Source organism: Hypanus sabinus, chromosome 21 (genome assembly GCF_030144855.1).
Source record: "Hypanus sabinus isolate sHypSab1 chromosome 21, sHypSab1.hap1, whole genome shotgun sequence".
Lineage (NCBI taxonomy): Eukaryota > Metazoa > Chordata > Chondrichthyes > Myliobatiformes > Dasyatidae > Hypanus > Hypanus sabinus.
In genome coordinates this window covers 64,801,518-64,825,166 of record NC_082726.1, presented here as the reverse complement: position 1 = coordinate 64,825,166, position 23,649 = coordinate 64,801,518, and the positions used below count along the sequence as shown (strand labels likewise).

Sequence of the window (23,649 nt, the reverse complement as noted above, 5' to 3'; positions counted from 1 at the left end):
CGTGGAACACATTTGCTGGGTCACATTACGAAGACTTTTCTTCTTTAGCTGCCAATAGGGAAAGACGTGACAGTCAATGTTGCTGTGTTGTTTGGTATCCCTGAACTCCATGTCATAAGAGTGGCCTCCTCAGAATAGTGCGCAATATTGTAACCGGTTAGCATTTTATTGTAATTCCCTTCCTAGGAACATTGCCCAAAGTTGTAACTGGGTAGCAGACATCACTGCAATTTCCTTCCCGGGATTGAAAATAGACACAAGGGGCTGGAGATCTGTCACTAGCATAAACTTCTATCAGTAGAGGTAGTGGTGGAAATTCTTTATTCTCCATACCAGGCTATGAGCGTCTCGGTTGATCCGTGATCGTGAAGCAAATGCAATTGGATGTTCAGATCCATCTTTCACAGTGTGTGACAAAATTGCTCCAATGCCATAAGGGGACACATTTCACGCCATACTGATGAGCAGGGATGGGTCATAATAGGTGAGCAGTTCATCTGATGTTATTAGTCTCTGTTTCCTTGAATGCTCTTTCACATCTTTCTGACCAGTCCCACTTTGCTTCTGTCTGCAAAGTGCTGTAGCAACGTTTGGGAGAAAGTGGTGGTAGTGGTTTACAAGGCCCAAGAATGACCCGAGTTGTGATACATTTTCCAGTTTGGGTGCCTGTAGCACAATCTCCAGCACAAGGTGGACAATTTCCTTTTGTGAAATCTAAATCTATCAGCTATTACTAGCAGTTTTGGGCCAAGTGATTCTGTAAAATTGCACCAATTTCATCGAACATCTTGCTTGCTGGCTTTGCAGGAGGTTGTGTAAAAGACTGTACGTATTAGCACCCATTAAGCTAAGAAATGTGGCTTTCTTTACCTCATCCACATTGAGCACCTTACAATGCAGTTCAGTCTTCTAGATATATGACTCCAGCCTTCATTAGCACTATCAAATTTGGCAACTTTGCTGACAAAGGTCATTGCCACATTATTTTCACTTTATCTTTCCTAGTTGTGCATCTTTCACTGTCTACTATGCAGTTACTCACATGTCCTTTTGTTAGCACCCATGATGGACTATCCCATGCTGTTTAACTCTTTCTTTTTGCTGTCTCGTCCTGTGACCGTCGGTGCAGTTGGTGATATTCTCTGACATTCAGATTCATACTTGTCACCAATTTGTTGTGTTTTTGCACATGCTACATATATCAAATAAAAGCATGCATGTGGGAAATGGCTATAACTGGTATATTCACGTTGCACAGAGAGAGCGAGCGAGAGGGAAAGAGAGCAGATCAATATACGTGCGTAGACAACAGATCAATGCGCGTGGGTAAATTATCAGTCCATCTGTAGTGCTGGGGAGCGGTCATTGCTCTAAAAGAAATATTACAGGTTCTAACATGGCTCTGACCACTTCTGCGCAGTTCCTTTATCTTCCCAGTGTTATCCAGAGGATATTTATCAGTAGGTATGTCTCAAGAGCAAGATGTCAACTTCTGCATGTGTTGTGACCTTCTACACCATGGGTTGATTTCAACTGTTTGCAAAAAGGCAGGCCAATTCTGCTACAGGTTTTCTATCTGTAAGGTTAAACCATTCTTCCTCACATTACTTACACTGCCTGAGGCTCTTTCATTTGATTTTTCTAACTCTCTTTGTCTCTCTCTACACACACAGAGACACACACATTTAATCTTTCTCTCTTTCTTTATCATCTCTCCTTATCTATCTCAAGTCTCCTTCATTTCTCTAATAACCAGATGACTCCTAGGTGTTCCCAACCCAGGGTCCACAAACCTCTTGCTTAATAGTTTTGGTCCATGGCACATTAAAGGTTGGGAACTCCTGCTTTAAACATTGGGTCACCTTGGCCTCGCCTGAGCAAAGTTATTCCCTTCATTCCATCAGATCCCCCCCCCCCCCCCCACTGTCTTCAATTTAAAACTAACTTATTCCATCACTTTCTCATTAGAAGAGCTGGAAAAAAAATTGCCCAATCATTGCTACTTCTTACCTATTACAGATTTCTGAATATCAAGAGGCAGTGGTTCAAGAAAGAAGCACCCAACACTAAGGACTCTCACCAGCTGAAACATGCCCTCTGCTCATTACTTCCATCAAGATGGAGGTGCAGGAGTCTGAACACACTCACTCAATGATTTAGGAACAGTTTCTTCCCCCATCGGGGTACTGAACGGCCCATGAATCCATGAGCACTACCTCAGTATTCTCCTTCTTCACACTACTTACTTATTTTGTGCTGCAGCCTCAAAACAACAAACTTCACCTCAACTCTCAGAGATAATAAGCCAGAGGAACACACACACAAAACTCTGGAGGGACTCGGCAGCTCAGGTAAAGTCTGTAGCTTGGAATAAAGAGCCAAGATTTTGGGCCAGAACCTTTGAGGAAGGGGGAAGAAGCCAGAATAAGAAGGTGGGGAAAGGGGAGGAGTACCAGATGGCAGGTGATGGGTGAGACCAGGTGGGGGGGGGGAAGATGGATGAAGTGGTGATAGGTGAGGATTCTGATAGGAGAGGAAACTGGATCATGGCAGAAAGGGAAGAGGAAGGCAACAGAGGGAGATGATAGGTAGGTGAGGAGAAGAGAAGAGGTAAGAGGGAAGATTCTGATTCTGGATTCACAAGAAAAGCCAGGCAAAGCATTGCCAGGTAAAGGGTATGTCCGCTGAGAAACTAACTCTGTCCCTCTTTCCATAGATGACACCTGACCAGCTGATTCACGATGCCTCCCGATGAACGGCTGCATCCGGGACCTTGGTTGAACATTACTTCTGGGTGATCACCTCTCCAATCCTCCCACCTCACAATACCCTTAAGAACCAACATGCCACTGTTACAGAATGGCCAAAGGTAAAAACAGAACATGATGGGAACTCTCCAAGTCAAAATCGAGTTTATTGTCACTTGTACAAGCATGCACGTGAAATGAAAATCTCCCGTGCTATGTGCCTGTGATATGGCTGCAAGTAAGTTTTTGTTTGACAAATAGGCAAGGAACAGGAGGTTGGAGCCATTCACTGGGACCAGCTCACCACAGTCTGGTGAAGTCTAATGCAACGCAGGGCTCTTGTAACATAGACAGCAGGCTGCATTCACTGAACGGCTTCAACTTCCGGGGAGCCTCTACCTCCCCCAGCCATCCAGCTGTTACTGTAATTGGGGCAACTGAATGTTATTGATACTCACAGACACTCGGGATACATTATTTTATTTACTTAGTGATACAGTGCTCAGTAGGCCCTTCTGTCCCTTCGAACCATGCCAGCCCAGCAAGCTCTGACAACCCCTGATTAACACTACAGTTTACAATGACCAATTAACCTACCCAGTAAATGCTTTGACTGTAAGAGGAAACCAGAGCACCTGGGGGAAATCCATGCTTTCCACAGAGTGGACGTGCCAAGATCCCTTACAAACGGCACCAGAATTGAACTCTGACCTCTGATGCCTAGAGCAGTAATAGTGTCATGCTAACCACTACAAAGGTGTGCTACCATGTGTACTAATGGTTTTATCAAAACCAATCAGTGAAAATAATTTCTTTAGCACAATCTACTTCCATCATTATAAATTCCTCACTCATCATCTTTCCGCTGGTTTCTGTCATTGTCAGGCTTCGATTGGACATAATGCCCTGTCTTCCTCTGGAGCAGCACTGTCAGGAGGCTGGGACGATGAAAGGTCTCTGCCCACAATGTCAGCTGTTTATTCCTCCCTATAAGTGCTGCCTAACCTGCCTGAGTTCCTCAGCACATTGTGTGCGTTGCTCTGGATTTCCAGCTCTTGTGTTGAAGATGCTATCTCGAGATAAGGCACCAGTCCTGGTACTTAGCACTTTCTCTGGTAAGAGCCAATACGATGAAGAGCAGACTACCCAATAATATTAATGATGCTTTAATTTCTCTTGTGACCTTAAGGATTGAGTATTCATTCATTTAGCCTATTCATTTTTAAAGGTCTTGTTTACATTTATATTAATAATGCATTGGAACTTCAGCAATTGATTTTGACTTTATATTTTTTAAATTTAGAGATACAGCACAGTAACAGGATCTTCTGGTCCAATGAGCCCACGATGCCTAATTACACCCGTGTGATCAATTAACCTAATAACTCATACATCCTTGTACTGTGGGAGGAAACCAGAGCACCCAGAGGAAACCCACATGGTCACGGGGAGAGCATGCAAACTCTTTACAGACTGCAGTGGGAACTGAACATGAGTCATTGGAGCAATGAAATATTATGCTACTGTGTCACCCTTACATTAATGTAAATAATTTTAAAGATGAAAATCTTTACTCTCATTAAAGGTTTGAAGGTCGCAGTAAGTTAGAGGTTTCATGTAACTGACAATCACATATATATGGACTTAATGAGTTGCAGTTTCTTGTAACTTGATCCTGCTTTTTAAATCAATGTACAAAGCGAAAGAGCAAATGTTGTTCCACTTTAACATCAGTCCCAAAGGTATTGGTTCAGATACAAGATGTGTTGAACGATTGTTTCTCAGATGTTTGTAAAGTCACAGAAGCATGAAATACTGTGGGAAAAGACTCCATACAGAGATGAGGAGGAATTTCTTTAGCCAGAGGGTGGTACTTACTTACTGCCCATTATACTGCTGGTCCTCCTTCTCTGGCAGTGTTCAGGGCTTCTTTCATCTTATCAGTAGTTTCCACTCAGTTTTCATTACTGTCAGTCATGTCAGTCCTGGGTGGAGACTCAGGAAAACCATCGCACTCAGATGTAGAAGAATTCTTCATTGCTGTTTCCATAACAATTTTGTTTTACCAGTCAGGGTTGTTAGCCCTGAGCTGAACCCCGAACCTGGAGGACTGATGGTCCACTCTTCGTTCGGCCTCTACCCTTTGACCTGTCTGGCATGGGTGACCCTACCAAGAGCTAAAGCATAAAGCCCTGACTCCAGCCAGCATAGCTCTCCGGGCCATTGAGGCACGCAAGCCTCCAAACCACAACACGGTTGTGGTTCTCCTGGAGGAGAGAGTGCTGAATCTGTGGAATTCATTGGCACAGACAGCTGTGGAAGCCAAGTCATCAGATATACTAAAGTGGAAGTTAATTGGTAAGGGCGTCAAAAGTTACGGGGAGAAGACAGGAGAGTGGGCTTGAAAGGGATAATAAATCAGCCATGATGGAATGGTGGAGCAGACTCAATGGGTTAAATGGCCTAATTCTGCTCCTGTACTTTATAGTGTTAGCTCACCTTTTTCTTTCAGTGCACAGGAAGGATCTCGACCTGAACCATCGACTGCCACTTCTTCCACAGATGCTGCCTGACGTGCAGAGTTCCTCCAGCACTTTTCACGTTGGTTAGAGTATAGATGGCTATTCATCCCGCAAACACTCCCAGGAACAGAGTTAGGTTTAATATCACTGACATATGTCATGAAATTTGTCATCTTGTGACTGCAGTATCGTGTAATAGATTAAAAAAACTATAAATTTCAATAAGAAATATATATAGTTAAAAAATTAAATTAAATAAGTTGTGCAAAAAAGAGCAAAAGTGCTGAGGTAGTGATAATGGGTTCAATGTCCATTCAGAAATCTGATAATGGAGGGGAAGAAGCTGTTCCTGAATCATTGAGCATGTGTCGTCAGGCTGTTGTACCTCCTCCAAGATGGTAGCAATGAGAACTGGGTACGTCCTGGGTGATGGGGATCCCTAATGACGGATGCCACCTTTTTAAAGCATTACCTTTTGAAGGTGCCCTCGATGCAGGGGAGGCTAGTGCCCATGATGGAGCTGGCTGAGTTTACAACCACTCTTTTATACGAACAATTAGTCCCGTTACTTGAGTCTTTTCCCACAATTCAACAGCTGCTCGTTGTTTTGTCATTTGGAGTCATAGTCCAGTAGCGTGACTAGTTGTAAATATGGTACTAGTACTACTGTGACTGGTTGACGGACTCTTGACCTCACAATCTACCTCGCTATGATCTTGCATCACAATCTATTCTGCATTATTATTGTTTTACTTGTCCTACCTCAATGCACTGAGTTATGATTTGATCAGAATTGACAGTATGCAAGATAAGTTTTTCACGATATCCTGGCACACGTGACAACGAAAAACTAATCCCAATTCTGATTGCAAACTCCACACGGGAATGAGGAGCGAGCCCAGATCACTGGAGCTGTGTTATTGTGACAGAACAACTGTGTTACTGTGCCACCCTACACTGCACACTGTGTCTGCGATCCAGGCAATGGCTGGTACAGTTCGGAAGGATGGGATAGCAGTCAAAAAGGACGTTTTATCGTGGATAGTAAGATAAGATTAGCTTCATTTGTCACATGTACATTGAAACATACAGTGAAGTGCATTGTTTAATGTTACATCTTATCAACGAGGATTGTGCTGGGCAGTCTACAATTGTGCTGTAACAGTTCTGGCACCAACATAGTCTGCCCACAACTCACTAACACTTACCATAAACACAAGGGATTCTGCAGATGGTGGAAATCTGGGACATCACATACCAATGGCTTCAGGAACTCAGCAGGTCAGGGAACATCTATGGATGGGAATAAACAGTGGACTTTTCGGGATGAGATCCTTCATGTCTTTGGAATGTGGGAGGAAATTGGAGCACCCAGATGAAACTGACACTGTCAGAGAGAACATACAAAGTGTCTACAAGCAGCAGAGGGAATTGACCCCTGATTGGTGAAAACGGGCATTGTAAAGTGATTGTCTAAGCACAACACCTCCATGCCACCCCCACCCCACCCCGTCTAGAACGCTGAGCCTCTAGAGCAGGGCTTCACAACCTTTTTTATGTCATGGGCCCCTACCATTAACTGAGGAGCCCATGATCCAACGTAGGGAACACCTTCTCTAGAGTGTTGTTCAAGCTTCAGATGACCTGGCAAATGGAGAGAGTTTGATCACGTTCCTGGCTTCTGTCTTGTAGATGATGGGAAGAATATGGAGAACCAGCAAGTGAGTCACTCCCTGCAGGATACCCAGCTTTACAAGGTACTGAGACATATCGGAGTCAATAAAGGCATTTCCCCTCTGAAGCCATTATAAATATGTAAGTCAGATGTAGAGCTTGTCAAAGCAGACTAATTACTGTCAAGGGAAGTCAAATCAAAGGAGATATAAATGCAGGTGTAAATGTATCACAAATAACCACTGCTGATGTTGGAAATGGGGAAGGTGGGTAATACTGTGACTAGTAATAAATATGGTACTAGTTCTGTTGTGACTAGTAGATTCACCTCACAATCTACCTTGTTATGATCTTTACATCTTATTGTCCGCCTGCTCTGCACTTTCTCTGCAACCGTTACACTTTTTATTTTGCATTTTGTTATTTTTCCCTTAATACACTGTTGTAATGAAATGATGTGTGTGGACAGCATGCAAACTAAAGTTTTCACTGTACCTTGGTATATGTAACAATATTAAGGCAATTTACTAACGTACCAAATGTTTCTGACATGTGGATCACCTGGAAACCAAGGTCACATGGAAAGAAACCTACATGGTCACAAGGGGAAACATGCAAACTCCACACAGACAGCACTGAAGGTCAGGATTGAACCTGAATCACTGGAACAACGTAATGCCTGAGGAACTCAGCAGGCTGGACAGCAGCTATGGAAATCAATGAACATTTGATCTTTTGGGCTGAGACCCTTCTTTAGGACTGGAAAGGAAGGGGGAGGATGCCAGAATACAAAGGTGGGGGAAGGGGAAGGAAGATAGCTAGAAAGTGAAAGGCGAAGCCAGGTCAGTGAGATGAGTAAAGGGCTGGAGAAGAAGGAATCTGATAGGAGAGGAGAGTGGGATGGGAGAAAGGGAAGGAGGAGGGGACCCGGGGGGACAAGAAATTTTTTCAAAAGTGTTGCTTCCTCGGAATTTTGTTTTGTTTATGATGGATTGCTTGAAGATGAACACAAATATAATTTCAGACTACCTGTATCACGTAGGAATTTGGAGAAACCACAAATTAACTTTTACTGAATATAATTTGTTTAATTGCATAATGGTGCTGATGCTTTGCAATAGTTCAACTCAGTTAAAATATTTTGTTAATGATTTTCATTTGTACTCAGTATCTGAGGCTTCTTGCTTAAGTGTCCAACAATAATTTGCCAGCATTGATGAATTCCAGTTGCCCAGGTACCTTTTCTCCATGACCGCAATGTCCTGGTGAAACCTTTCACCGTGCTCGTCACTGACAGCACCAAGGTTTGCAGGGAAGAAGTCTAAATGGGAATGTAGAAAAACCATGTTGCATTTCATGGTTTTATATGCTTGAAGCGCGCTTTCAACCAGCTGCATCTAGTTTGGTGCTCCGTAGATGCCAAGAAAACATTTCAAAAACTTCCTTAAATACCTTCTATGTGATTTTCTCTGGTCCCACTAGAAATTCTTCAAACTGCCTGTCATTGATAACCTGTTTGATTTGTGGACCAATAAAAATGCTTTCCTTAATCTTGGCATCAGTTATTCTGGGAAGCATCTGTCTCAAATATCAAAATCCTTCAGAGAAATTTTTGTGCCTGGTGATAGCAAATTCCATCCTTACAGTCCTGAACCCAATAATTATTACTAAACCTGTCCTGCCGTGCAGAAGCTGTGCCGCCCAAGCATGCCTGGACAAGATAGGAAACTCTCCAGCTTACATTGTAGGCAACATTTTAATTGACTTGAATTATGAATTGAAATAATAAATATAAGTTTATTTTAAAAATGGTGCATTATAGGGAAATTTCATGGTGACTTTCATGATCAGTAGCCCAAAATTCGTAAGATACACCTAAAGGTATTCAGGAATCTTTGTTGTCCAGTGTAATAGGCAGGTGAGGAGGAGAGGAAAGAGGCCAGAGTGGGGGATAAGAGGATGGGGGAGGGGAAAAGAATAAAAGAGAAAAACAAAACAGTAGAAGAAATTTATATTCATGCCATCAAGTTAGAGACTACCTAGATGGAATAAGAGGGGTTGGCTCGCTACCCTGAAAGTGGCCTCATTATGGCAGAAGAGCAGGGGGTGGGGGGGGGGGGTTGCTGGAGTTGTGAGGGAGGAGCCCTACCAGCTGTGCCACCATGCAGTAATCGAACATAGAACAGTAGAACAGTACAGCACCACAACAGGCCCTGCAGCCCACTGTGTTGTTCCAAACCAAATAAATTAATAATCGAATGGCCAACCAATCTAATCTCTCCTAGCTACACAATGTCCATATCCCTCCATTTTCCTCACATTCATGTGCCTACACAAACACTTCTTAGAAGTATCTAATGTATCTGCCTCTCCACCACCCCAAGCAGCACACACTAGGCACCCACCACTCTGTCTTTTTTTTTAAAAGCCTGCCCCTCACACCTCCTATGAAATTGCCCCCTCTCACCTTAAATACATGCCCTCTGGTATTAGACATTTCAACCCTGGGAAGCAGAAACTCCCTGTCAACTCTACCTATGCCTGTCATAATGTTACAAACTTCTCTCCTCAGCCTCTGTTGCTCTGGAGAAAGCGACCCAAGTTTGTCCAACCTCTCGTTATGGCACATGTGCTCTAATTGAGGCAGCATCTTTGTAAACTACTTCTGCACCCTCTCCAGATCCTCGATACTCTTCCTGTAATGGGGTGACTAGAACTGTGTGCAATACTCCAGATGTGGCCTATCTAGATTTTTATAAATCTACAACATAACTTTCTGACTTTTGACTGCAGTGCCTCAGCAAATAAAGACAATCAGGCCTTATGCCTTCTTAACCACCCCGTGTAGTCACTTCCAGGGAGCTATGAACTTGGATCCCAAGATCCTTCACTCATCAACATTGTAAAGGGTTATAATTTGCAGTGTACTGTCTCTTTAATTACATTGAAGACTGGAGAAACATGTAAGCCGGACCAGGTAAAAATGGCTTACTTCCTTTACCTGAAGAATGTCAATGAACCAGCTGTTTATTTTGCATGATGGTCAATTAGTTTGATGGTCACCATTACAGAGACTTGTTTTTTAAAATTCCAGATGTGTTTAATTACTTGATATTAAATTCCCAGCTGGCAAGGTGGGATTTGAACTTGTGTCTCCAGAAACAGGGTCCAGGGCCCTAGATATTTGTGCAGGACAACCTGTGTGCAATTATTGCATCGTCTGTGCACTTCATGACCGAATCATTGTGCTGAGTTTTTGGAGGTCTTCCTTTTGATACTTGCAAAACAGCACACACAACATCAGTTGACAAAATAGGCAGTTATTGCAATAAATATACTTTCAGGAGAAGGTGCAATAAAAATGAAATACCTCCTAGGAAATAGATGACAAGTCCTCTGTTGCGAGAATAATTGTGGAACATTCAATTGCCCTGGATTGCAATCAAACTTAAACTGCACCTCATTAACTGCAGTTTTACTTGTCAAGGGAAACCATGACATGATTCAGTTAGCACCTGGTAAGTTTTCTATTGCAAACCAGCACCGCTGAATGCGTAATTACATTGTATTAATGGTGGTAAAGGATTGAAATTGGATGTTTAATAAATTATCACCTCATGCTTGTAAATTGGATAAGGTTATCTCAAGAAGAAAGGGACACAGATAATGATGAAATATTATGCACCTACAATGAATTCTCGTTATATTCCCCCTAATTAATATTGACACAGGGAATCAGGTTGAACATTTTTACATGAGATTTACCTTTGGATTCAATCTCATTTCATGGGTTTAATAATAGCCAAACTGGGTTATATTCTGGATATCAAGACCACTGCAATTATGTCTTACTTTCATTAGAGAGCTCCCATACACTACTTGTCGTTCTGAAGTCAAATGTGTGAACAGCCTGAAATGATCATGAAAATGTACAGCACAGAATGAGGCCATTCAACCCATCAGGACAATGTTGATTAAAAGTGATGTCAGATTCCAGTTTATCGTCATGGGCATTAATAATGAGAGTCCGTTGTATCCAATGATGACAATGAAACCTGTGTGGGAGAGTTTTTAAAATGGAAAGACCAGTACACTGGAGCAGCTCCACTCTCTCGAACTTGGGAGTCTGGGTCCAGTGCTACAAGTAGTCGTCCCAACTGTGGTCTTTCTTGTGGATGACCATGACGACTTGTGTCACGTCATGTCCTCTGCTCTCCGCAAAGCATTGCAGAACTGCCATCCTGGCCATTGGATCTCACCCACTCAGCCTGCCAGAGCTGCATTCACATGCTGGGACAGGCACGTCCCTATCTCACTGGGGTATGAGGCCCGTGGCTACCCTCACCTGGTTTAACCTGCCTGTCAGAGCAATGTACCAGGGTGTGGCCGTGGAGTCACAGGTGAGAGCTGACTGTCCGGTGGGGACCAAAGGTGCGTGAGCTGCCCCAGAATGGACATGACAAGCCTCTTCACCAGAGGTGCTACCTCTCCCTGGATACCCCATATATTCAGTTTATCAGGGTAAAAACACCATGAAATTTAGTTTTCTGCAGCAGGAGAACACTATCATATGTAAACTAATTAACATAAATTATTCATAAATGACACAACAAAAATATCAAATGAGGGTCTTCCATGTTGTGTCAAAAACCTGACGGCAGTAGAAAAGAAACTTGTTGAACTTTGAGGTGTGGAGCTTCAGGCTCCTGTGTTTCTTGCCCTATGGCAGTATCGGAGATTGTACAGCCCAGATGGTGGGGGTCCCTGATGACATCCTGAGACATCATCTCTTGTAGATGTGCAGAACTATACCCCTAATGGAACTGGATGAATCTTCTACTCTGAGATCCCATACCAGTCCATGACGCACATAGTCAGAAAGCTTCCCAATGTGCATCTGGAGAAGTTTGTCAAAATCTTCGATGACGAGCCGAATTTCCTGAAACCTTTGTCCAGGATTCACCTTACCCAGCAGGAGAGACCTCTGAAGGATTAACTATACTTCTCAGTAATATGTGTTTGATGGATAATGCACAAACAATGTGTAAATTGAGCAGTTTCTGTCTACATTCCAAATTAAATGCACTCCAGTACAGAGCTGTTGTAGATTCATCATCACCCTTTGGATCATCACATCCATGCCAACCAAACTGCAGACTAAACTCATTCCAATTGCCTGAGTTTGGCCCAAATTCCTCTAAACCAGGGGTTCTCAACCTGGGTCTGCAAACCTCTTGCTTAATGGTATTGGTCCATGGCATAAGAAAGGTTGGGAACCGTTGCTCCAAACCTTTTCTATCAATGTACCTGTCCAAATGTCTTTCAAATATTGTTAATGTGCCTTCCCCTGGCAGCTCATTCCATATACACACCACTCTCTGCATGAAGAAGTTGCCACTTAGGTCATTTTTAAATCCTTCTCCTCTCATCATCTACCTATAGCCTCAAGTTGTTGCTTCCCTTTCCATAACAATAGGTGGCTGGGTGGCTGCATGCCTCTATCAGAGGAGGCATTCCATATACTAGCCTGCAGGTCACCCTTGGCCAAGTTCTAGCACCTGCTCAGATCCCTCCCCCACCCGATCAGGATCACGCACAGCCATGGGAGCAGGTGGTGCACATCACAAGTTCTGGTTATGCAACCATTGACATCAGGCAGACAAATCTCTGAAGAGTATTGACAATGGCTGGGGGTCACCCGTCTTGTAAAGACAATGCCCAGAAGAGGGTAATGGTAGAAACATTTTCCAAGAACAATCATGGCTATGGATAGAGACAGATGGAAGACCACTATCGCCCATGTCATTCAACACAGCCATAATGACGACGATGGATCCTTGACAAAAGAGACTGAGTACATTCACTTTAACATCTCTATAAGATCACCCCTCAGTCGACAGACACAAAATCTATTCTGCTATTTGCAGAAATGAGTCCATGTACGAACTTAATAACCGTGGAGGGGCTTGCTGGTATTCAGTGGTTTCTGTAAGTTAGGTGTTCATAACTTATGGACAGCCTGTATGTGGCTTGGTGATAAATCTTGTTTCTGTGAAGCCTGCAAGGAATGAAACTTGGGACTATTTATGATTTTTAAGATGCTACGTACCTCAAAGTTTCGAGTTCAAGTTTATTCTCATTCCACCATACTCATGTATGCAGCAAAGCAACGTTCCTCTGTGACAAAGGTGAAAAACACAGTACGTGTGTCACAAAGAGCACATAAAATATTAATACAATAATACTAATAAATAATAGCAAAATATTCTTGAGATGTACCAGTTGAGATAAAGCGCATAAACACCATATAGTTAACAGGAGATTTTGCAGATGCTGGAAATCCAGAGTAACACACTCAAAATGCTGGAGAGAATTCAACAAGTCAGGCAGCATTTATGGAAATTAATAAACAGTCAATGTTTTGGGCCAAACCCTTCATCAGGACTTAAATATACTACAGTAGCAATGCTACTGGCGCTGTCACAAATAACGTGTACTGGGTGGCAGCGGGCGGGTCAGAAGTCTCTCAGTCGGGGGGAAGAAGCTGTTACCCAGCTCAACAGTATTTGCCTTGTACTGCAGTACCTTCTGCCTGATGGTAGGAGGTCAGAGAGATTGTGGAATGGATGGAGAGATCCTGGACAGTGCTGAGGGCTCTGTGAACACAGCGCTTCTGGTATCTCTCCAGAACACAAGAAAATCTGCAGAAGCTGGAAGCCCAAAGCAACACACATAATATGCTGGAGGAACTCAGCAGGCCAGGCAGCATCTATGGAAAAGAGTACAGTTGATGTTTCAAGCCAAGACCCTTCATTGGATTTGATGAAGGGTCTCAGCCCAAAATGACAACTGTTTACTCTTTTCCATAGATGCTGAGTTCCTCCAGCATATTGTGTGTTTTGCTTTAGTAATCTCCTGGACAGGGGGAAGAGAGACTCCAGCGATTCTCTCAGTAGTCCTCACAGTACATATAGGATGTTTAAGCGTAATTGGTAACAACTATTGGCTGTCTTAAAAAGGAACCAAATCATGAAGAAAGACTTTGAACTGACAGATGTATTTTGCTGAGTAAATTCTTTGCAGATTGATTTGACTGAAAATTAATCAGTCCAAAATTGTATTTTTATGATTGTAAGTAAAGTTATTGATTTATCTTTATCTGCAGATGTCATACTGCATTAATTTTTCTAAATTACCATCCCAAACTCATTTTTCTTAATCTTTCCTAATGGAAATTTTAAAAGCATGTTTGCAAGGCAGCTGTCAGAGAGCACTTCTCATAAATTGGGGAGATATGCTTACTCTGCCATTTGCTGGATGATCCAAGAGTTGTACATTAATTGGCTGATGGAATTTGTCTAAACGTAAATTGTATTGATTTTCAATAACTAATCTTTATTTATTAGACTCTGTACATCTTCCTCTATAACTCCCAAATCCCAAATAGATAATCAGTCCCTGCCTATCATGTGGGCTTAATCAGAATCCCCTCTCTTACTCAATTAAAAATATCATTTGTGATCAAAGTCCAAGCAATAAGAGGGGGGACAGCATGGTGGTGAGGAGGTTAGCACAATGTGCTTCTTTTTATGCTGTATATCAATGATTTCGATGTTGGACTACATGGCTTTGTTGCTAAGTTTGCAGATGATACAAAGATTGGTGGAGGGGCAGGTAGTGTTGGGGAAACAAATAGGATGCAGAAGGACTTAGACAGACTAGAAGAATGGGCAAAGAAAGTGGCAAATGAAATACTATGTTGGAAAATGCATGGTCATGCAGTTTGGTAGTAGAAATAAATGTGCAGACTATTTTCTAAACAGGGAAAAAAAATCCAAAGATCTGAGATGCAGAAGGACTTGGGAGTCCTTGTGCAGAACACCCTAAAAGTTAACTTTCAGGTTGAGTCAGTGGTGGGGAAGGCGAATGCTAAGTTGTCATTTTGAGACATCTTGAATACAAGAGGAAGGATGTGATGCTGAGGCTTTGTAAGACTGGTGAGGTGACACCCTGAGTATTGTGAACAGTTTTGGGCTCCTCATCTAAGAAAAGATGTCCTGGCATTGGAGAGGGTCCAGAGGAGGTTCATAAGGATGATTTCAGGAATGAAAGGGTTATCATACGAGGAACATTTGATGGCTCTGGGTCTGTACTCACTGGAATTTAGAAGGATGGTGGGGGGGGGGGGGGTAATCTCATTGAAACCTTTCGAATGGTTAAAGACCTAGACAGAGAAGATGTGGAAAGGATATTTCCCATGGTGGGGGGGGGGGCGTCTAGGACAAGAGGACATAGCCTCAGGTTAGAGGGATGTTTATTTAAAACAGAGATGTGGAGAAATTTGTTTCGCCAGAGGGTAGTGAATTTGTGGAATTTATTACCACAGGCAGTTATGGAGGCCAGGTCGTTGGGTGTATTTAAGGCAGAACTTGACAGGTTCTTGATTGGCCACGGCCTCAAAGATTACAGGGAGAAGGCCAGGGAGTGGGGCTGAGGAGGGGAAAAAAGGATCATCCATGATTGAATGGGGGAGCAGACTTGATGGGCCAAATGGCCCAATTTTTATTTTATTTTATTCACCTTGAGCTGCACTGGCTGGCCAGGAACCCCCAGTTGAAAGCTAGCCTAATCATGGGGTAATTTACAATGACCAATTAATTCACCAATGGTACATCTTTGGGCTGTGGGAGGAAACCCACACAGTCAAGGGGCAAGTACACAAACTCCTTACAGGCAGTGGCAGGAATTGAACTCACATCTCCTGTATTGTAAAACATTGTGCTAACTACTACACTAATTCTGCTCCAATGTCTTATGGTCTATCTGAATAAATAAACAAATAAAAGACAGAAATTTGGCAAGGTTAATCTACTAGATAAAATCTTTTCCTCAGAAGAGAAATGTCAAACACCAGAGTCCTGACGAAGGGTCTCGGCCTGAAACGTCGACAGCGCTTCTCCCTATAGATGCTGCCTGGCCTGCTGTGTTCCCCCAGCATTTTGTGTGTGTTGTTGTTTGAAACACCAGAGGACATGCTTTTAAGGTTAGAGTTAGAAGTGGAGGGGGTTATCTATCTATAACAAACACTGCCACAAGAAGGCAGCATCAATCATCAAGGACCCCCACCACGCAGGCAATGCTCTCTTCTCACCTCGGGAAAGAGGTACAGGAACCTTAAATCCCACGTGACCAGGTTCAGGATCAGTTATTACTCTTCAACTATCAGGCTCCTGGACTATATTAGATAACTTCACTCACCTCAACACTGAACTGACTCCACAATCTATTGACTCACTTTCAAGAATGATACAACCCATATTTTCAATATTATTTATTGTTATTTGCTATGTTTCTGGTTGACTTCTTTCACACATTGCGTGTTTACCTTTCTTTGTGTGTAGTTTTTCATTGATCCTATCGTGTACTGTATTTGTAGCTGCTGTGAATGCCCACAATAAAATAAATCTCAGGGTAGTAGGGTGACATATAGGTTTCAACAGGTACATTTAATGTCAGAGAACTGTATACAATATACATCCTGAAATTCTTTTACTTCGCAAACATCTACAAAAACAGTGTCCCAAAGAATGAATAACAGTTAAATGTTAGAACCCCAGAGTATCCCAGCCCCCCACTCCCATGCACAAGCAGAGCAGCAGGAAAGCAACGACCCCCCCCTCCCTCACCGGCAAAAAAAGAATCGGCACCCCCCCCCACCGAGCACTGAAGCGTGCAGCAAAGCATCAATAAAGACACATTCTTACAGTACCCCAAAGACAACCCGTTCACCCTGTATTCGACATACCACAGGCTCTCTCTCTCTCTAAGAATCCCTTAAAGAGGTGTCCCCCTTCCACATAACAAACAACTCACTGATATACGCTGTTAAGAGTCTGTTGCATCGTTCTTTCCGAGCTCTGTGCCTCTGGGCACACAGCCAGCTGTAAGCCCGCTGCTTCCGATCTTCCTTGTTTTCCCATCAGTCGTTGGTGGTCCTGAATCAGCCCGCTTCCAGAACCACAGAATTCCAGCGCCCTAAAGGCACGCTGGTCTCCTAGGCTGCGTCCTTGGCATATCGAAAAGCAGCCGGCCGTGGGTCCCATTCTCACAAAAAAACAAAGTCAGAATATGTCAGGGTCTTCAAAAGAAACTTGAAAATGGAAAAAAGATATCAAAGATAGAAATAAAGCAATACATACTTTGATAATGAAGTCGCTTTGAACTTCAATGTTTAAAGGCAGTGTGAGGGGTAAGTTTGAGGTAGAGGGTGGTGGGTTTCTGGAAGGGGTTACCAGAGGTAGTCCTGGAAGAAGGTTGCTTGGCGGAGTTTAGATGTTGGAAATCCAGAGCAACTTGTACAAAATGGAGGAGCTCAGCAGGTCAGGCAGCATCTATAGAAATGGAAAAACAGTGGACATTTTGGGCTGAGACCCTTCATCGGGACTGAGAAGGAAGGGGGAGATGCCAAAATAAGGTGGTGGGGGGGGGAGGGAGGCTAGTTAGAGGATGATAGGTGAAGCTAGGTGGCTGGGAAAGGTCAAGGGCTGGAGAAGAAGGAATCTGATAGGAGAGGACAGTAGACTATAGGAGAAAGGGAAGGAGGAGGGGCACGAGCGGGAGGTGATAGGCAGGTGAGAAGAAGAGGTAAAAGATCAGTAAGAGGCATTTAGACAGACGCATCAACATGAAGGGAATGGAGGGATATAGATGATACACAGGAGAACACTATAATTAAATTAGCATCAAGATTGGCACAGTGTAATGAGCCAAATGGCACATCCAGCTCTGTATCGTTCTGCTTCCTTGTACCAGTTTTAGGCTGTGGGCAACAAGATCTTGAAATGAGACATTTATTCAAAGGTGCCCCCGTGTTGTGCCCTGGATGGATTGATGACATTATACTACCGTGGATGCCAGTAAAGGCAGATACATTACGGACATTTCAAATTAAAAAATGAAATTGCTAATTAAATTAAAGGAATGAATCAAACTAATTTTAGGATGAAAGGAACAAGCTGATAATTCAAACTTTGCTACAAGCTGACAACTTCTTCCCAGGGTGGAAATGGCTAATACAAAAGGAGACTGGAGGAAAGTATTAAGGGAAATTCAGGGGTAGATTTTAATTACATGGAGCGGTAGGTGCAAGTAACAGGTTTGTTAGAGGCAGATATATTAGGGATATTTAACAGGCTCTTAGATAGGTGCATGAATGAAAGAAAAATGGAGGGCTATGTGTGAGGGAGGGGTTAGATTGAACTTGGATTAAGCTGAAGGATCAGCAGAATATTGTGGGCTGAAGGGTCTGTACTGTGCTGTATTTTACATTAAGTACAAGTTTTATACTTTGATTGTTACGCATTAACCAACTCCAGACTCTGCTGAGCACATCACAGGGCTCTCCCTCCCTACCGGAGGTACTGCTTCAAGAAGGCAACATCCACCGTCAAAGGTTCTCACCATGCGGGCATGCCATCTTCTCATAGCTCCCATCAGGCAGGAGGTACAGAAGCCTTAAGTCCCACACCACCAAGTTCATGAACTGTTATTTCCCTTCAACCATTCTTGGACCATCCTGCATAACCCTTATCACTACCTCAGTACAGCAATATTGTGGCTATTTTGACCACTTTGTAGAACAGTGGACAATATTTTTGTTCAAATAATGATTTATTGTATAATTTAAGGTCTGCTCCTTTTGTGAATGTTCTCTATCTGGTGCTCTTCACCTGTGATGCTACTGCAAGTAAGTTTTTCATTGCACCTGTGCCCACATGTACTTACACAGATGACAGTAAACTCGACTTTAATCAACACACACAAAATGCCGGAGGAACTCAGCAGGTCAGGCAGCATCTATGGAGGGAAATAAAGAGTCGATGTTTTGGGCCGACTTGTTCATTCCCCTCCATAGACGAAACATTACCATCACATGACTTACTTCAAATCAAGCACTGACATCATTCACTTTGGGGAACAGGCTCCACAATGACCAATTTAGACTGTGGGAGGAAACCCACGCGCCCCACGGTGACTCCTTACAGAGGACGCCAGCTTTGAACTCCAAACTCCAACTGTAATAGCGTCTCGCTAACAGCTACGCTACCATGGTGTCCAATTTTACATTCTCCGGAATACCACACGTGGAAGTTATGCAGATTATACCCGAGGAGAACATAACTAAATACGTTTTTCATGTATTTCATGTATTCATACCAGAAGCCCACTCGAGGACCCGATCTGAGTGGAACTCCTGTACGACACTGCCATCTAGTGGCTGCTGTGAGTATGAGTTCCACATCTGGAGAGCGGCAAGAGTTCCCTTTCTAGGCGAGAGGCGAACGTGGAGAACAGAAAGTTAGTGGTAAAGGGACCTCAGCTGAATCGAGCATATTGTTCTGAATCCAAATTCAACAGGGTTGCTTTCCTGCGGCGACTGACCTCGGCTGCCCACAACGTTCCCTTCAACTTTTTCTTCCAGTTGTTCAGACCGACCATTACTCGGAGCAGAAAGTATTTTATATGGTCTGAAAACTTTAGTAAACAGAAAACCTACAGCACAATACAGGCTCTTCAGCCCACAAAGCTGTGCCGGAAATGTCCCTACCTTCTTTACCCATAGCCCTCTATTTTTCTGAGTTCCGTGAACCCATCCAGGAGTCTCTTAAAAGACCCCATCGTTTCCGCCTCCACCACCGCCGCTGGCAGCCCATTCCTCACGCACTCACCACTCTCTGCATAAAAAAAACTTACCCCTGACATCTTCTCTGTACTTCCAAGCCCTTAAAACTATGCTCTCTCATGCTAGCCATTTTAGCGCTGGGGAAAGGAGAAAAGGCTGAGTTTACTCAACCTATTCTCATACAGCATACTCTCCAATCTAGGCAACATCCTTGTAAATCTCCTCTGCACCCTTTCTATGGTTACCACATCCTTCCTATAGTGAGGCGACCAGAATTAAGCACACACTCTTAAGTGGGGTCTGACCAGGGCCCTATATAGCTGCAACATTACCTCTCGGCTCCTAAACTCAATCCCACAATTGATGAAGGCCAATGCACCGTATGCCTTCTTAACCTCAGAGTCAACCTGCACGGCAGCTTTGAGTGTCCTATGGACTTGGACCCAGATCCCTCTGATCCTCCACACTGCCAAGAGTCTTACCATTAATACTATTTCTGCCATCATATTTGACCTACCAAAATGAACAACCTCGCACTTAACTGGGTTGAACTCCATCTGCCACTTCTCAGCCCAGTTTTGCATTCTATCAATGTCCAATTGGAACCTCTGACAGCCCTTCACACTATCCACAACACCTCCAACCTTTGTGTCATCAGCAAACTTATTAACCCATCCCTCCACTTCCTCATCCAGGTCATTTATAATCACAAAGAGGAGGGGTTCCAGAACTGATCCCTGAGGCACACCACTGGTCACTGGCCTCCATGCAGAATATGACCCGTCTACAACTGCTCTTATCCTTCTGTGAGCAAGCCAGTTCTGGATCCACAAAGCAATGTCCCCTTGGATCCCATGCCTCTTTACTTTCTCAATAAGCCTTGCATGGGAGTACCTTATCAAATGCCTTGCTAAAATCCATATACACTACATCTACTGCTCCACCTTCATCAATGTGTTTAGTCACATCCTCAAAAAATTCAATCAAGCTTGTAAAGCATGACCTGCCTTTGACAAAACCATGCTGACTATTCCTAATCATATTATGCCTCTCCAAATGTTCATAAATCCTGCCTCTCAGGATCTTCTCCATCAACTTACCAACCACTGAAATAAGACTCACTGGCCTATAATTTCCTGGGCTATCTTTACTCCCTTTCTTGAATAAGGGAACAACATCTACAATCCTCCAATACTCCGGAACCTCTTCCATCCTCATTGATGATGCAAAGATCATTGCTCGAGGCTCAGCTATCTCCTCCCTTACTTCCCACAGTAGCCTGGGGTACATCCCATTTGGGACTTATCCAACTTGATGCTTTTCAAAAGCTCCAGCACATCCACTTTCTTAATATCTACATTCTCAAGCTTTTCAGTCTGCTGCAAGTCATCCCTACAATCGTCAAGATCCTTTTCCATAGTGAATACTGAAGCAAAGTATTCATTAAGTGCCTCTGCTATTTCCTTTGGTTCCATACACACTTCTCCACTGTCACACTTGATGGGTCCTATTCTCTCATATCTTATCCTCTTGCTCTTCAGGTACTTGTAGAATGCCTTGGGGTTTCCTTAATCCTCTCTGTCAAGGCCTTCTCATGGCCCCTTCTGGCTCTCCTAATTTCATTCCTAAACTCCTTCCTGCTAGCCTTATAATCTTCTAGATTCCTATCATTACCTAGCTTTTTGAACCTTTCATAACCTCTTCTTTTCTCCTTGACTAGATTTACAACAGCCTTTGTGCACCACGGATCTTGTACCCTACCCTCCTTTCCACACCTCATTGGAATGTACCTAATCAGAACCCCACACAAATATCCCCTGAACATTTGCCACATTTCTTCGGTACGTTGCCCTGAGAACATCTGTTTCCAATTTATGCTTTCAAATTCCTGCCTGATAGCATTATATAACCATATAACAATTACAGCACAGAAACAGGCCATCTCGGCCCTTCTAGGCTGTGCTGAATGCTTACTCTCACCTAGTCCCACCGACCTGCACTCAGCTCATAACCCTCCATTCCTTTCCTGTCCGTATACCTATCCAATTTTTTTTTTAATGACGGAATCAAACCTGCCTCTACCACTTCTACAGGAAGCTCATTCCACACAGCTACCACTCTCTGAGTAAATAAGTTCCCCTTCGTGTTACCCCTAAACTTTTGCCCCTTAACTCTCAACTCATGTCCTCTTGTTTGAATCTCCCCTACTCTCAATGGAAAAAGCCTATCAACGTCAATTCTATCTATCCCCCCTCATAATTTTAAATACCACTATCAAGTCCCCCCTCAACCTTCTACGCTCCAAAGAATAAAGACCTAACTTGTTCAACCTTTCTCTGTAACTTAGGTGTTGAAACCCAGGTACCATTCTAGTAAATCTCCTCTGTACTCTCTCTATTTTGTTGATATCTTTCCTTTAATTTGGTGACCAGAACTGTACACAATACTCCAAATTTGGCCTCACCAATGTCTTGTACAATTTTAACATTATATCCCAACTCCTATACTCAATGCTCTGATTTATAAAGGCCAGCATACCAAACCTTTCTTCACCACCCTATCTGCATGAGATTCCACCATGTATAATATAAAACATAATATCAAAGAAAATCCCAGTTGTGCAACCACAAAGGTCATGTTGCAGAGTGGTGCATTTAGAATCAGAATCAGATTTAATATCACCAACACAAGTCGTGAAATTTGTTCACGAGATGGACAAATGGGAGTGTGTTCACCGAGGTCTGTGGGACAATAGCATTGAAAGCCAAACTGAAATCCAGAAACAATAGTCTGACATAAGGGTCCTTGTTCTGTAGGCGTGTTAGGGTCAGGTGTGTGAAGATGCTGTGGCATCTGTAGTAGAGTGCTTCTGTTGATAAGCATATTGGTGAGTGTCCAGTGTGGCAGGAATGGTGTTTTTGATATATTCAAAGCACTTCATGATGATTGGGATCAGTTTAGTACTGAAGGTGTATAAAAACACCTGGAAGATATGAGAAACGAGGAAATCTGTAGATGCAGGAAATCCTAGCAACACACACTAAGTGCTGGAGGAACTCAGCAGGTCTGGCAACATCAATGGAAAAGAGTACAGTCAACGTTTGGGGCCCAGATCCTTTGGCAGGACTGGAGAATAAAAAGGTGGGATTTAAAAGGTGGGAGGGGAGAGAGAAGCACCGGGTGACAGGTGAAACCAGAAAGGGGGAAGTAAAGAGCCAGGGAGTTGATTGGTGATAGTGATACAGGCTGGAGAACTGGGAGTCTGATAGAAGGCCATGGAAGAAAGAAAAGGGGAGAGGAAAACCAGAGAGGGTCAATGGGTGGGCAAGGAGAAAAGGGGATGGGAAATGGTGAAGGTGGGGTGGGGAGAGGCATTACTGAAAGCTTCAGAAATCGATGTTCAGGCTGTCAGGTTTCAAGGTTTCAAAGATGTCAGAGAAATGTATGCAATATACATCCTGAAATGCTTTTTCTTCACAACCGTCCACGAAAACAGAGGAGTGCTTTGAAGAATGAATGACACTTAAATGTTAGAACCCCAAAGCCCCCCGGCTCCCCCCACACATGTAAGCAGCAGCAAAACAACAATCCCCCCTCCCCACCAGCACAAAAAAGCATAGGCACCCCCTATCGAGCACTGAAGCGTGCAGCAAAGCATCAATAAAGACACAGACTTGCAGTACCCCAAAGTCTACTCGTTCACCCGGTATTCGACATACCACAGGCTCTCTCTCTCCCCAATAAGGGAGAAAGAAATGTCTCCGCTTCACAGCGAGAAGGGAGACATAACAAACAACTCGCTGGTTTACGATGTTAAAAGTCTATTGCTTAGAGGGTATGAGAGCAGGAACTCCATCATTGCAAAGGCTAACTGACAGTTGTGACGGCTCTCTGTTCAAGACTGCTGTCAGCACTTTGACGCATCTCAACACAAATGTAGTGCACCTTCTGTATCTCAGTATCTCATTCTGGGTAATGACAAGCAGTACAGGGACGGAGCTCGAAAATCACCCACAATACTCGG

General features: G+C 43.4%; 2 long non-coding RNA genes across 8 annotated transcripts in view; one reads left to right on the top strand and one right to left on the bottom strand.

Annotated features, from left to right (window-relative positions):
• LOC132379146 (uncharacterized) overlaps positions 1–7,793 on the top strand; it is a 40,926-nt gene extending 33,133 nt beyond the window's left edge. For 4 of the 7 annotated variants that reach the window (XR_009507316.1, XR_009507312.1, XR_009507315.1 and 1 more), the window contains exons 2-5: positions 2,717–2,869; positions 3,633–3,862; positions 4,051–4,291; positions 6,962–7,789. This is a non-coding gene — a long non-coding RNA (uncharacterized LOC132379146). Of the gene's footprint in view, positions 1–2,716; positions 2,870–3,632; positions 3,863–4,050; positions 4,292–6,961 lie in introns of all 7 variants that reach the window. The other 3 variants (XR_009507313.1, XR_009507317.1, XR_009507311.1) reach the window with 2 other exon arrangements.
• An 8,889-nt stretch (positions 7,794–16,682) lies between these two features.
• LOC132379147 (uncharacterized) lies at positions 16,683–19,087 on the bottom strand. The gene is made up of 3 exons (XR_009507318.1): positions 18,885–19,087; positions 17,143–17,334; positions 16,683–17,047 (listed from the first exon to the last, which is right to left on the bottom strand). It is a non-coding gene; the product is annotated as an uncharacterized LOC132379147 (long non-coding RNA).
• Between the last annotated feature and the right edge of the window lie 4,562 nt (positions 19,088–23,649).